At 43.7% G+C, this 14,478-nt stretch overlaps 1 protein-coding gene across 4 annotated transcripts in view; it reads right to left on the reverse strand.

Annotated features, from left to right (window-relative positions):
- The window catches only part of TUBGCP2 (tubulin gamma complex component 2), an 888,554-nt gene that overhangs the window by 293,077 nt on the left and 580,999 nt on the right, over positions 1-14,478 (reverse strand). The window lies entirely within an intron of this gene.

A 14,478-nucleotide genomic window follows, 5' to 3' on the forward strand; every position in this document is an offset into this window, starting at 1 on the left:
ACTTTATGAGGTTATAACTCTGGAACGCTTTAATGGATCCCGCTGATTCTGAGAATGTTTTTTCATGACATATTGTACTTCATGTTAGTGGAAACATTTCTTCAATATTACTTGCAATTATTTATGAAAAAAACACAAATATGGTGAAAAGTTTTTAAATTTAGCAATTTTCAAACTTTGAATTGTTATGCCCTTAAATCACAGAGATATGTTACACAAGATAATTAATAAATAATATTTCCACATGTCTACTTTATATCAGCACAATTTTGGAAACCATTTTTTTTTTGATAGGAAGTTATAAGGGTTAAAATATGACCAGCGATTTCTCTTTTTTAAAACAAAATTTACAAAACCATTTTTTTTAGGGATCATCTCACATTTAAAGTCACTTTGAGGGGTGTACGTGACAGAAAATACCCAAACTTTACACTGTTCCAAAAACTACACCCCTCAAGGTGCTCAAAACCACATTCAAGAAGTTTATTAACTCTTTACGTGCTTCACAGGAACTGAAACAATGTGGAAGGAAAAAATGAACATTTATTTTTTTTTTGCAAACCTTTTACTTCATAACTATTTTTTTTCACAAGTGTAAAAAGAGAAAATGAACCACAAAATGTGGTGCGCAATTTCTCCTGCATACGCTGATACCCCATGTGTGGGGGTAAACCACTGTGTGGGCGCACGGCAGAGCTTGGAAGAGAAGGAGTGCCGTTTGGCTTTTTCAATGCAGAATTGGCAGAAATTGAGATCGGATGCCACGTCACCTTTGCAGAGCCCTATTCCTTTGAGGGGTATTGATGCTACACCATTGGCCAAGGGTAAACCTCAGTACTGGACGCAGATGACTATGTACATGGCTCCAGCACATCTGGAAGATTGCCGTTTTCTGGTGTTGCATAACCTGCATGATGTTGTACTGGGTTTTCCATGGTTACAGGAACATAATCCGGTGCTGGATTGGAAAACTATGTCTGTGACTAGTTGGGGTTGTCAAGGGGTACATAGTGACGTTCCTTTGATGTCAATTTCCTCTTCCCCCTCTTCTGGGGTCCCTGAGTTTTTGTCGGATTTCCAGGATGTATTTGATGAGCCCAAGTCCAGTTCCCTTCCACCGCATAGGGACTGTGATTGTGCTATTAACTTGATTCCTGGCTGCAAGTTCCCTAAGGGCCGACTTTTCAATCTGTCTGTGCCAGAGCATGCCGCCATGCGGAGTTATGTTAAGGAGTCTTTGGAGAAGGGGCATATTCGACCGTCTTCGTCACCATTGGGAGCAGGTTTCTTTTTTGTTGCTAAGAAGGATGGCTCCTTGAGACCAGTATAGATTATCGTCTTCTTAATAAGATCACGGTCAAATTCCAATACCCCTTGCCTTTGCTTTCTGATTTGTTTGCTCGGATTAAGGGGGCTAGTTGGTTTACTAAGATTGACCTTCGAGGGGCATATAATCTTGTCCGTATTAAACAGGGTGACGAATGGAAAACTGCATTTAATACGCCCGAAGGCCATTTTGAATACCTTGTGATGCCATTTGGGCTTTCTAATGCTCCATCTGTGTTCCAATCCTTCATGCATGATATTTTCCGCAATTATCTTGATAAATTCATGATAGTGTAGTTGGATATTTTGATTTTTTCCGATGATTGGGAGTCTCATGTGAAGCAGGTCAGGATGGTATTCCAGAGCCTTCGTGATAATGCTTTGTTTGTGAAGGGGTCTAAGTGCCTATTCAGAGTTCAGAAGGTCTCTTTTTTGGGTTTTATTTTTTCCCCCTCGTCTATAGAAATGGATCCTGTTGAGGTCAAAGCCATTCATGACTGGATTCAACCCACATCTGTGAAGAGCCTTCAGAAATTTTTGGGCTTTGCTAATTTCTATCGCCGTTTCATTGCCAACTTTTCCAGTGTGGTTAAGCCCCTTACTGATTTGACGAAGAAAGGCGCTGATGTGACGAATTGGTCCTCTGCGGCTGTTAAGGCCTTTCGGGAGCTTAAACGCCGATTTACTTCTGCCCCTGTGTTGCGTCAGCCGGATGTTTCTCTTCCTTTTCAGGTTGAGGTTGACGCTTCTGAGATTGGGGCAGGGGCCGTTTTGTCTCAGAGGAATTCTGATGGTTCTTTGATGAAACCGTGTGCTTTTTTTCCAGAAAGTTTTCGCCTGCGGAGCGCAATTATGACGTCGGCAATCGTGAGTTGTTGGCTATGAAGTGGGCATTTGAGGAGTGGCGACATTGGCTTGAGAGAGCCAAGCACTGCATTGTGGTCTTGACTGATCATAAGAATCTGATTTACCTCGAGTCAGCCAAGCAGCTGAACCCTAGACAGGCTCAATGGTCCCTGTTTTTCTCCCGTTTTGATTTTGTGGTCTCGCATCTTCCGGGATCTAAGAATGTTAAGGCTGATGCCCTCTCTAGGAGTTTTTTGCCTGACTCTCCTGCAGTCCTTGAGCCGGTTGGCATTCTTAAGGAAGGGGTGATTCTTTTTGCCATCTCCCCTGATTTGCGGCGGGTGCTTTAGGAATTTCAGGCTGATAAACCTGACCGCTGGCCGGTAGGGAAGCTGTTTGTTCCTGATAGATGGACAAGTAAGGTAATTTCTGAGATTCATTGTTCAGTGTTGGCCGGTCATCCTGGGATTTTTGGTACCAGATATTTGGTTGCTAGGTCCTTTTGGTGGCCTTCCTTGTCGCGGGATGTGCGTACTTTTGTGCAGTCCTGTGGGACTTGCGCCCGGGCCAAGCCTTGCTGTTCCCGCGCTAGTGGGTTGCTTTTGCCTTTGCCGGTCCCTGAGAGGCCCTGGACGCATATTTCCATGGATTTTATTTCGGATCTTCCTGTTTCCCAGAAGATGTCTGTTATCTGGGTGGTTTGTGACCGGTTCTCTAAAATGGTCCATCTGGTACCTTTGCCCAAGCTGCCTTCCTCCTCAAATTTGTTTCCATTGTTTTTTCAGCATGTGGTTCGTTTGCAAGGCATTCCGGAGAATATTGTGTCTGACAGAGGTTCTCAGTTTGTTTCCAGGTTTTGGCGGGCCTTTTGCGCTAGGATGGGCATTGATTTGTCTTTTTCTTCGGCATTTCATTCTCAGACTAATGGTCAAACTGAGCGAACTAATCAGACCTTGGAAACTTATTTGAGATGCTTTGTGTCTGCTGATCAGGATGATTGGGTGGCTTTTTTATATAGGGAATTTTATTTGTAATTCTAATAAAAGTCATATTTTAAACAGCTTTTACAATCACATCACTACAACAGGCAATACACCATGTAGCCTTGACTATCACAGGACAAAATTGTAGTTCTGGTCAACAGGGAGTTAATGATGCATAACAGGGAAGTCTGGCCGATGCTTATATATACCGAGCTGCCGACAGGGGGCTGTTACCCTGATGAAGAAGTGCGGCATACTTCGAAATGCGTTGGTTTTTTGGCCCCAGCAAGGCTCCGTACCTCAGTGACGTCACACACCGCCGAGCAGTGTTGTGAATTTTTTTCTTCTCTCCGTGTAACCAGGGTCGCCACTGGCTGGGACGTCCTTGGCTCCGCGCGGATGAGCGAGTCATCCCTGCTTATTGCATAGATCCTCAGGAGGTATACACTCAGCAGATCTCTCACTTAGCCCTGGATAGACTTTCAGCAGGGCACGAATCATCTGAGAAGCATTGGCAGATATCTGAACATCAATCAAACTCTCACCTACCAGACTCATTGTGAACCCTAAAGGTACCTTCACACATAACGATATCGTTGCTTTTTGTGACGTAGCAACGATATCGTTAAGGAAATCGTTATGTGTGACAGCGACCAACGATCAGGCCCCTGCTGGGAGATCGTTGGTCGCTGAACAAAGTCCAGAACTTTATTTCGTCGCTGGATCTCCCGTGGACATCGCTGGATCGGCGTGTGTGACACCGATCCAGCGATGTCTTCACTGGTAACCAGGGTAAATATCGGGTAACTAAGCGCAGGGCCGCGCTTAGTAACCCGATGTTTACCCTGGTTACCAGAGTAAAAGTAAAAAAAAACAAACACTACATAATTACCTACCGCTGTATGTCCCCGGCGCTGTGCTTCTCTGCACTCCTCCTGCACTGACTGAGCACAGCGGCCGGAAAGCAGAGCGGTGCCGTCACCGCTCTGCTTTCCGGCTGACCGACGCTCACAGCCAGTACAGGAGGAGTGCAGAGAAGAGCGCCGGGGACAGACAGCGGTAGGTAAGTATGTAGTGTTTTTTTTTTTTTACTTTTACGCTGGTAACCAGGGTAAACATCGGGTTACTAAGCGCGGCCCTGCGCTTAGTTACCCGATGTTTACCCTGGTTACCCGGGGACTTCGGGATCGTTGGTCGCTGGAGAGCTGTCTGTGTGACAGCTCTCCAGCGACCAAACAGCGACGCTGCAGCGATCCGGATCGTTGTCGGTATCGCTGCAGCGTCGCTTAATGTGAAGGGGCCTTTAGGTATGTGAGCTTAATTAATGTGCATTCTAAACAAAACCCATTATTTCGTGTTATTGCCTAAGGCCTGCAGACTGAACTCTCTGTGCATTTACAGCAGTGATTTGTGCAACTAAGGCCCCAATAGCTTATTCAGTGTCCACACACTAGCAACTGGCATCAGTTGTATACATATAATCAAATCTTACTGAGCACTTGTTCAGGTGGGTAGACCATCCCACCTAAACACAGTCTTTTAGCGTGGTATTTTTTGTTTCTGTACAATCTGCTGAGTTTTGGGGTGCCAGTTAACACTAATTAACAAGAGCTAATAGACCTGACAGAATAACAAATCTGCAGGTGGTCGGGCATCTAGGAAATAGCGGCCACAATATTGTACAGTTTCACCTGTCTTTCACTAGGGGGACTTGTCAGGGAGTCACAAAAACACTGAACTTTAGGAAGGCAAAGTTTGACCAGCTTAGAGATGCCCTTAATCTGGTAGACTGGGACAATATCCTCAGTAATAAGAATACAGATAATAAATGGAAAATGTTTAAGAACATCCTAAATAGGCACGGTAAGTGGTTTATACCTTGTGGGAATAAAAGGACTAGAAATAGGAAAAACCCAATGTGGCTAAACAAAGAAGTAAGACAGGCAATTAACAGTAAAAAGAAAGCATTTGCACTACTAAAGCAGGATGGCACCATTGAAGCTCTAAAAAACTATAGGGAGAAAAATACTTTATCTAAAAAACTAATTAAAGCTGCCAAAAAAGAAACAGAGGAGCACCTTGCTAAGGAGAGTAAAACTAATCCCAAACTGTTCTTCAACTATATCAATAGTAAAAGAATAAAAACTGAAAATGTAGGCCCCTTAAAAAATTGTGAGGAAAGTTTGGTTGTAGATGACGAGGAAAAAGCTAACATATTAAACACCTTCTTCTCCACGGTATTCACGGTGGAAAATGAAATGCTAGGTGAAATCCCAAGAAACAATGAAAACCCTATATTAAGGGTCACCAATCTAACCCAAGAAGAGGTGCGAAACTGGCTAATTAAGATTAAAATAGATAGATCTCCGGGTCCGGATGGCATACACCCACGAGTACTAAGAGAACTAAGCAATGTAATAGATAAACCATTATTTCTTATTTTTAGGGACTCTATAGCGATGGGGTCAGTTCCGCAGGACTGGCGCATAGCAAATGTGGTGCCAATATTCAAAAAGGGCTCTAAAAGTGAACCTGGAAATTACAGGCCAGTAAGTCTAACCTCTATTGTTGGTAAACTATTTGAAGGGTTTCTGAGGGATGTTATTCTGGATTATCTCAATGAGAATAACGGTTTAACTCCATATCAGCATGGGTTTATGAGAAATTGCTCCTGTCAAACCAATCTAATCAGTTTTTATGAAGAGGTAAGCTATAGGCTGGACCACGGTGAGTCATTGGACGTGGTATATCTCGATTTTTCCAAAGCGTTTGATACCGTGCCGCACAAGAGGTTGGTACACAAAATGAGAATGCTTGGTCTGGGGGAAAATGTGTGTAAATGGGTTAGTAACTGGCTTAGTGATAGAAAGCAGAGGGTGGTTATAAATGGTATAGTCTCTAACTGGGTCGCTGTGACCAGTGGGGTACCGCAGGGGTCGGTATTGGGACCTGTTCTCTTCAACATATTCATTAATGATCTGGTAGAAGGTTTACACAGTAAAATATGGATATTTGCAGATGATACAAAACTATGTAAAGCAGTTAATACAAGAGAAGATAGTATTCTGCTACAGATGGATCTGGATAACTTGGAAACTTGGGCTGAAAGGTGGCAGATGAGGTTTAACAATGATAAATGTAAGGTTATACACATGGGAAGAAGGAATCAATATCACCATTACACACTGAACGGGAAACTACTGGGTAAATCTGACAGGGAGAAGGACTTGGGGATCCTAGTTAATGATAAACTTACCCGGAGCAGCCAGTGCCAGGCAGCAGCTGCTAAGGAAAACAGGATCATGGGGTGCATTAAAAGAGGTCTGGATACACATGATGAGAGCATTATACTGCCTCTGTACAAATCCCTAGTTAGACCGCACATGGAGTACTGTGTCCAGTTTTGGGCACCGGTGCTCAGGAAAGTTATAATGGAACTAGAGAGAGTACAAAGGAGGGCAACAAAATTAATAAAGGGGATGGGAGAACTACAATACCCAGATAGATTAGCGAAATTAGGATTATTTAGTCTAGAAAAAAGACGACTGAGGGGCGATCTAATAACCATGTATAAGTATATAAGGGGACAATACAAATATCTCGCTGAGGATCTGTTTATACCAAGGAAGGTGACGGGCACAAGGGGACATTCTTTGCGTCTGGAGGAGAGAAGGTTTTTCCACCAACATAGAAGAGGATTCTTTACTGTTAGGGCAGTGAGAATCTGGAATTGCTTGCCTGAGGAGGTGGTGATGGCGAACTCAGTAGAGGGGTTCAAGAGAGGCCTGGATGTCTTCCTGGAGCAGAACAATATTGTATCATACAATTATTAGGTTCTATAGAAGGACGTAGATATGGGGATTTATTATGATGGAATATAGGCTGAACTGGATGGACAAATGTCTTTTTTCGGCCTTACTAACTATGTTACTATAGGTATATTTTTGAGCAAAATGTAAATTGTTCTTTTATTCTATAAACTGACAACATGTTGCTAAAGTAACAAGCAATACGTTTTGTATTTATTTTCTAAAAATGAGAAATTGTCAATATAACAAAAAAGGCAGTGCTTGCAGACCCCAAATAATGCAAAGAAAACAAGTTCATAATCATTTAGAAACAACAATACTAATGTTTTAACTCAGGAAGAGTTCAGAAATCAATTTTTTGTGGAATAACCATGATTTTTAATCACAGCTTTTATGTGTCTTTGCATGCTTTCCACCAGTCTTTCACGCTGCTTTTGGGTAACCTTATGCCACTCCTGGTGCAAAAATTTAAGCAGTTCTTTGCTTGATGGCTTGTGACTATCCATCTTCCTCTTGATTACATTCCAGAGGTTTTCAATGGGGCTCAGGTCTGAAGGTTGGGCAGACCATGAGAGGGATTTGATGTGGTGGCCCACTTAAGGTACCGTCACATTTAGCGACGCTGCAGCGATCTAGACAACGATGCCGATCGCTGCAGCGTTGCTGTGTGGTCGCTGGAGAGCTGTCAATCAGACAGCTCTCCAGCAACCAACGATGCCGAGGTCCCTGGGTAACCAGGGTAAACATCGGGTTACTAAGTGCAGGGCCGCGATTAGTAACCCGATGTTTACCCTGGTTACCAGTGTAAATGTAAAAAAAAAAAAAAAAAACACTACATACTTACATTCCGGTGTCTGTCGCGTCCCCCGGCATTCTGCTTCCCTGCACTGTGTAAGCGCCGGCCTTAAAGCAGAGCGGTGACGTCACCGTTGAGCTCTGCTTTACGGCCGGCCGGTGCTGACACAGGATGCAGGAGGAGTGCAGGGAAGCAGAACGCCGGGGGGACAGACACCGGAATGTAAGTATGTAGTGTTTGTTTTTTTTTACATTTACACTGGTAACCAGGGTAAATATCGGGTTACTAAGCACGGCCCTGCGCTTAGTAACCCGATGTTTACCCTGGTTACCAGTGAAGACATCGCTGAATCGGCATCACACACACCGATTCAGCAATGTCTGCGGGAGATCCAGCGACGAAATAAAGTTCTGGCCTTTCTGCTCCGACCAACGATGTCACAGCAGGATCCTGATCGCTGCTGCGTGTCAAACACAACAATATCGCTATCAGGGACGCTGCAACGTCACGGATCGCTATCGATATCGTTGTTAAGTTGTTCAGTGTGACGGTACCTTTAGCTGTGTTGCATGGCGCATTGTCCTGCTGGAAAAAATAGTCTTCAGAGTTGGGGAACATTGCCTGAGCAGAAGGGATAGACTGTTTTTCCATCCCCAGATGCTGGACCATCTAAAACAACTTCACATACGTACCAAGGTGGGGGGATCAAAACGGCATTCAACTCTGCATAATTCCAATAGAAGCAACACTACTTCCACAAAAAGCAATTTAAGGAGAAAAACAAAAAATGTTTCCAATATACAACAAAAAGTGAATCGGGATTTTTTTTAGGGTAAATACAAGAAACTCGCCCAAAAGAAAATAAGTGAAACATGCCTCGTAGAACATCAAAAAATATTCAATTTAAGCCATTAATAATCATCACAAGAAGAATAATCACGTCAACAAAAATGTAAAAAAATTGGCTCAACAGTAGCGCCCAATAAGTTTAACTTATATGTTGGGTCCAAAAAGTACATTCACAACTTGGCACTGAAGAAATATTTCATGAAACAATTTTTTAAAAGAGATATGGGGAGGGGAGCGCTGCACGATATTTACCTGCTCCTCGCTCCGGCTCCAGCGTCCTCTGACAGTGACGCTCAGGTCAGAGGGCGCGGTGATGTAGTCAGTGCGCGCCCTCTGCTGAGCGTCAGTGCTGGAGACGGAGCTGCACGAGGAGCAGGTAAATATTGAAAGCGCCGGCGTCCTGAGCGAAGAGAGGTATGTGATTTTTTTTTTTATTTTTACTGCAGCAGCAGCAGCATTCTATATGGCACAGCTTTATATGGAGCATCTATGGGGCCCATAATGAACAGTGCAGAACATTATATATTGCACAGCTTTATAAGGAGCATCTATGGGGCCACAATGAACGGTGCAGAGCTTTCTATATGGCACAGCTTTATAAGGAGCATCTATGGGGCCATAATGAACGGTGAAGAGCATTCTATATGGCACAGCTTTATTAGGAGCATCTATGGGGCCATAATGAACGGTGCAGAGCATTTTATATGGCACAGCTTTATAAGGAGCATCTATGGGGTCATAATGAACGGTGCAGAGCATTATATATAGGGCACAGCTTTATATGGAGCATCTATGGGGCCATAATGAACGGTGCAGAGCATTATATGTGGGGCACAGCGTTATATGGAGCATCTATGGGGCCATAATGAACGGTGCAGAACATTATATGTGGCACAGCTTTATATGGAGCATCTATGGGGCAATAATGAACAGTATGGAGCATTATATGTGGCACAGCTTTATATGGAGCATCTTATGGGGCAATAATGAACGGTACGGAGCATCTATTTTTATTTTTGAAATTCACCGGTAGCTGATGCATTTCCTACCCCAGGCTTATACGCGAGTCAATAAGTTTTCCAAGTTTCTTGTGGCAAAATTATGGGAGTCGGCTTATACTCGAGTATATACGGTAAGCCTTATGTGTAGGGGTTGAGTAGTCCTTCCGACATTGTTGCAAGTACACTCAATTAGGTTACTTTCACACTAGCGTCAGAATCTCCCCATCGCAATGCATCGGGCCGAGATTCCGACGCTAGCGTTTGTTGCGCCGCACAACGGGTGCAGCGGATGCATTTCTCCGGCGCATCCGCTGCCCCATTGTGAGGTGCGGGGAGGTGGGGGCGGAGTTCTGGCCGCGCATGCGCGGTTGGAAAAAGCGGTCCGTCGGCAGCAAAAAACGTTACATTTAATGTTTTTTGCTCCCGGCGGTCCGCCACAACACGGCGCAACCGTCGCAAGATGGTTGCGACGTGTGTCAATACGTTGCAATGCGTCAGTAATGTAACTCTATGGGGCAAAAATGCATCCTGCAAACAACTTTGCAGGATACGTTTTTTTCCCTAAACGACGCATTACGACATATTAAAAAACCGCCAGTGTGAAAGTAGCCTTAAATAGATGACAAAGTATTATTCCTTCTAAATGATTATGGACTTGTTTTCTTTGCTATATCTGAGGTCTGAAAGAACTGGGTTTAAAAAAATAAATAAATGGCCAATTTTCTGTTTCTTCCAATGCAAAATTTATTGCTTGGAAATTCGTTGACATGTCAAAAGTGTGAACAATTCACATTTTACTCAAAAATATAACTGTAAAGAGAAAAATCAAACTGAACATTTTGCAGTAGTCTCTTAATTTATTTCCAGAACTGTATATGTAGCTATTTCCCCAATGATGACAGAGGCAGATAGTATTTTTAACTGATTTTGCTGAAGGTAATCTGGTAGATAACTATACACAGTTGTGAGGTTAACGGGTCATCCTATTCCTTACAGATGAACATTTGCAGACACGCAGTTTCTCAGTGTGATATTGGCTGCTTTCAGGTTCTCTCTCTGTGGAGACCCTCACTCAGTTACACCTAAGTGTCTGAGCTGTTTTCATCCCTCTGAGGCAACTTTCCCTCCCAGAAATGCAATGAAAATCCTTTTACAATGTCTGCTGTCCAATACCTTTCCTTCTATCTCCCTGTGGCAGGGCTCATATCCCTGTAGAGGCCTGTCTCCTGTCAGTCTCGCATACCAGTCCTTGCTGTCATCACCATCCTTTTCTGACCGACTCAGATCTTACCACCTCATAACAGTTAGCTTCTCCCCATAACATGTGACTTTCCAAGAAGTAGTCATTGGTTGACTGCAATGTCAATACTCTTTCCCATAAAACTCACTAAAACCTTTACTGACATTGTCCCTGTAAGAAAATTCACCATTAAGTCAGACAAGCAAAGAAATGGGAATAATATAATAAGACATTAACATATTAACACATTACGTTATTTCTGCATTTCCAATGTATGTGGTTTTCCCACATACATTGAATATGCAGAAATAACGTAATAACAAAAATACTTCTATCTCAGAAACTTTGTGATAGAGCAAAACCACATATTTTTGCAATCAGCACACCAAACTCCATAAAACAGACATATTACCTTTGCTGATAATTTTTTTGTGTTGTCCAGTGTCTTATATGAGCATCCCACTCTTCAAGTCCCTCTCTGCGTGAGGTACCACAGCCTGCGGTACTGTCAGCAAAAATCAGACAAGCCTCCCGAAAACGCTAATTGGGTAAATTCTCAGAAGAGATGACATCAGAGCCCAACATAGCGACCACCTGCTGGTGGTTAAGTACAAGAGGGATGTCTTTTTCTTGACCATCCTACATGGTTATAGCAGCACCCTCAGTACTGTACGAGGTACCTCTACACAGGTCTGCAAACCAAACTGTGTACTGTGGTACAACAAAAATATGGGGGGTGTTGATCTCTCTCATCAAGTTCTCCAGTCATACAGTGCTTGAGAAAGGACAAGGCATGGTACAAGAAGCTGGTCGTGCATATCCAAACTCCTGGAGCAGCACGTCCATGCTGAACTCTCCTCCTACCTCTCATCTAACTTGTTGTAAGACAATCTACAATCTAGTTTCCGCCCCCATCACTCAAATGAGACTGCCCTGACCAAAATCACTAACAACCTACTTACCGCCAAAGCTACTGGACAATACTCTGTACTCCTCCTTCTAGACCTGTCCTCTGCTTTCGACACAGTTGACCACTGCCTCCTACTGCAGATGCTCTCCTCCTTTGGCATCAAAGACCTCGCCCTATCCTGGATCGCCTCGTACCTTTCCAACCGCACATTCAGCGTCTCCCACTCCCATACTACCTCCTCATCCCACCCTCTCTCTGTTGGAGTCCCCCAAGGCTCTGTTCTTGGACCCCTACTCTTCTCAATCTATACTCTTGGCTTGGGACAACTCATAAAGTCCCATGGATTCCAGTACCAGCTCTATGCTGACGACACTGAGATCTACCTCTCTGGCCCAGACGTCACCGCTCTGCTGTCCAGAATCCCAGAGTGCCTATCAGCCATATCCTCCTTCTTCTCCTCTCGCTTCCTCAAACTCAATGTGGACAAATCTGAATTCATCATCTTTCCTCCATCCCACAAATCTTCCTTACTTGACCTATCTATCGCAGTCAATGACATCATGCTTTCCCCTGTACCCGAAGTCCGCTGCCTCGGAGTAACCATCGACTCCGCCCTGTCCTTCAAACCACACATCCAAGCTCCTTCCACCTCCTGTTGCCTCCAGCTCAAAAATATCTCCAGGATCCGTCCTTTCCTCAACCCCCAATCTACTAAAATGCTTGTGCATGCCCTCATCATTTCCCGCCTTGACTACTGCAACATCCTTTTCTGTGGCCGCCCTGCTAACACCCTTGCACCTCTCCAGTCCATCCTTAACTCTGCTGCCCGACTAATCCATCTCTCTCCTCGCTACTCCTCCGCTTCCCCCCTCTGCAAATCTCTTCACTGGCTTCCATTCCCTCAGCGTATCCAGTTCAAATTGCTAATACTGACCTACAAAGCCATCCACAACCTGTCTCCTCCATATATCTCTGAACCAATCTCTCGATATCTTCCCTCACGTGACCTCCGGTCCTCCCAAGACCTCCTTCTCTCCTCCACACTTATTCGCTCCTCATCCAATCGCCTCCAAGACTTCTCCCGAATATCCCCCATCCTCTGGAACGCTCTGCCCCAACACGTCCGACTATCAACCACAGTCGGATCCTTCAGACGGAACCTGAAAACTCATCTCTTCAGGAAAGCCTACAGCCTGCACTGACACCGCTGCTGCCTCATCACTATCGAAGCTACCGCCTCACCAACACCGGAGCTACCGCCTCACCAAAACCGGAGCTCCTGCAACCCTCAACCTACTGTCTCCTTCCCCATAATCCTGTAGAATGTAAGCCCGCAAGGGCAGGGTCCTCGCCCCTCTGTATCCGTCCGTCATTGTTAGTTTGTTTACTGTATGTGATATTTGTAACTTGTATGTAACCCCTTCTCATGTACAGCACCATGGAATCAATGGTGCTATATAAATAAATAATAATAATAATAATAATAATATCGTACAGATGGCAATGCTCAATGCTTTCCTGCTGCCACAATGTGCAGGCCGGACCGCTACGTCATACCATCAGTTCCAGGAGGTGATTAAGGCCCTAATATTTGGCAATCAGGGCCCAGTACTTCCGAAAGTGAAGGTGCTTGTATCGTACCAGGCAAATATTTCCCGGAGAGGTCCTTCAAAGAGGAGAAAAAAAGGTAAGCTGCAAAAGAGGTGCCAAGTGTGTTACAAAAGGGGAATACGCAAGGACACCATTTATCAATTCGACACCTGCCTCAATAAACCTGGCCTGTGTACGAAAGAATGCTTCGGACTGTACCACACATCCATGGACTACTAAATTCATTTCTGACTTACACAACTGATGTATGAGAACCTGACAAACTATACAACTCACGCATGCCACTACAGTTGTGCTCAAAACTTTACATACCCCAGTAGAATTTTTGCTTCCTCATCCTTTTTTCAGAGAATATGAAGGATAACACAAAAACTTTTTCTCCACTCATGGTTGGTGGTTGGGGGAAGCCATTTATTGCCAAACTACTGTGTTTTCTTTTTTTTTTTAAATCATAATGACAACTCAAAACATCCAAATGACCCTGATCAAAAGTTCACATACCCTGGTGATTTTAGCCTGATAACATGCACAGAAGTTGACACAAATGAGTTTGAATGGCTACTAGAGAGAACATCCTCACTTGTGACCTGTTTGCTTGTAATCAGTGTGTATGCATAAAAGCTGAGTGAGTTTCTGGTATCCAGACAGACTCTTGCAGTTTTCATCCAGCCACTGAGATTTCTGGATTGTGAGTCATGGGGAAAGCAAAAAAAAATTGTCAACGGAGCAACGGGAAAAGGTAGTTGAACTGTATAAAACAGGAAAGGAATACAAAAAGATATCCAAGGAATTGATAATGCCAGTCAGCAGCATTCAAACTGTGATTAACAAATGCAAAATTAGGGGCTCTCTAAAAATAAAACCACGATCAATTAGACCAACAAAAATGTCATCCACAATTGTTCAGGATGCAAAGAAAAACCCACAAATAACATCAGCTGAAATACAGGACTCTCTGAAACGAGTGAAAAAATTTAAAAACTACATTTATAATGACTTCGGACAAGATAAAGATCACCAATTCACATCAGGACTACAATATCCCAGGTACTTTCAGCTGCATCACATCTAATGTATTGTACCTAATTATATGCACTAAATGTCCAA

The sequence above is a fragment of the Ranitomeya imitator genome, chromosome 2 (genome assembly GCF_032444005.1).
Source record: "Ranitomeya imitator isolate aRanImi1 chromosome 2, aRanImi1.pri, whole genome shotgun sequence".
NCBI classification, from domain to species: Eukaryota; Metazoa; Chordata; class Amphibia; order Anura; family Dendrobatidae; genus Ranitomeya; species Ranitomeya imitator.